This window comes from Octopus bimaculoides, chromosome 18 (assembly GCF_001194135.2).
Source record: "Octopus bimaculoides isolate UCB-OBI-ISO-001 chromosome 18, ASM119413v2, whole genome shotgun sequence".
NCBI classification, from domain to species: Eukaryota; Metazoa; Mollusca; class Cephalopoda; order Octopoda; family Octopodidae; genus Octopus; species Octopus bimaculoides.
The window spans coordinates 13265943-13266674 of record NC_068998.1 but is presented as its reverse complement, the minus strand read 5'-3'; the positions used below and the strand labels follow the sequence as shown (position 1 = coordinate 13266674).

General features: G+C 40.8%; 1 protein-coding gene across 2 annotated transcripts in view; it reads left to right on the top strand.

Moving 5' to 3' along the window:
• Positions 1–732, top strand: part of LOC106874937 (NAD(P)H-hydrate epimerase) — an 871776-nt gene that overhangs the window by 555385 nt on the left and 315659 nt on the right. The gene's annotated exons all lie outside the window — the stretch shown is intronic.

Here is a 732-nt window from a genome sequence, read left to right as displayed (position 1 = left end):
TTATTATTATTATTATTCAGGTCACTGCCTGGATTCGAACTCGGAATCTTGGGGTTAGTAGCCTGCACTCTTAACCACTACACCATATGCCCATGGGCATATTAATGGTTTTGTAAGCTAAGTACTTATTCTCTTGGTCTTTTTTGCCAAACTTCTAAGTTATGGAGATGTAAACATACCAACACCACCCATCAAACAGTGGTAGGGGACACATGAACACACAGGCACACACACACACACACACACACACACACACACACACACACACATAACAGGTTTCTTTCAGTTTCCATCTACCAAATCCATTCACAAGACTTTGGTTGTCCTGGAGCTATAGTAGAAGACACTTGCCCAAGGTATCACACAGTAAGACTGAACCTGGAATCATGAGGTTAGAAAGCAAACTTCTTACTACACAGCCACCCCTGTGCCTATAGATGCATTTTGTTATTAGAAACTTCTGGAATATCAGAAAACATAGGAAATCTATGGTATAAGTCCTTAGCAACAATTTGTCTGTCTTTACATTCTGGGTTCAAATGCCGCCAGGGTCAACTTTGCCTTTTATCCTTTTGTGGCAGAATTCTTAGTGACATTTCGTCCGTCATTATGATCTGGGTTCAAATGCCACCAGGGTCAACTTTTCTTTTCTTCCTTTTGGGACAAAATCCTTAGTGATATTTTGTCCATCTTTATGATCTGGGTTCAAATGCCACCAGGGTCAACTTTGCC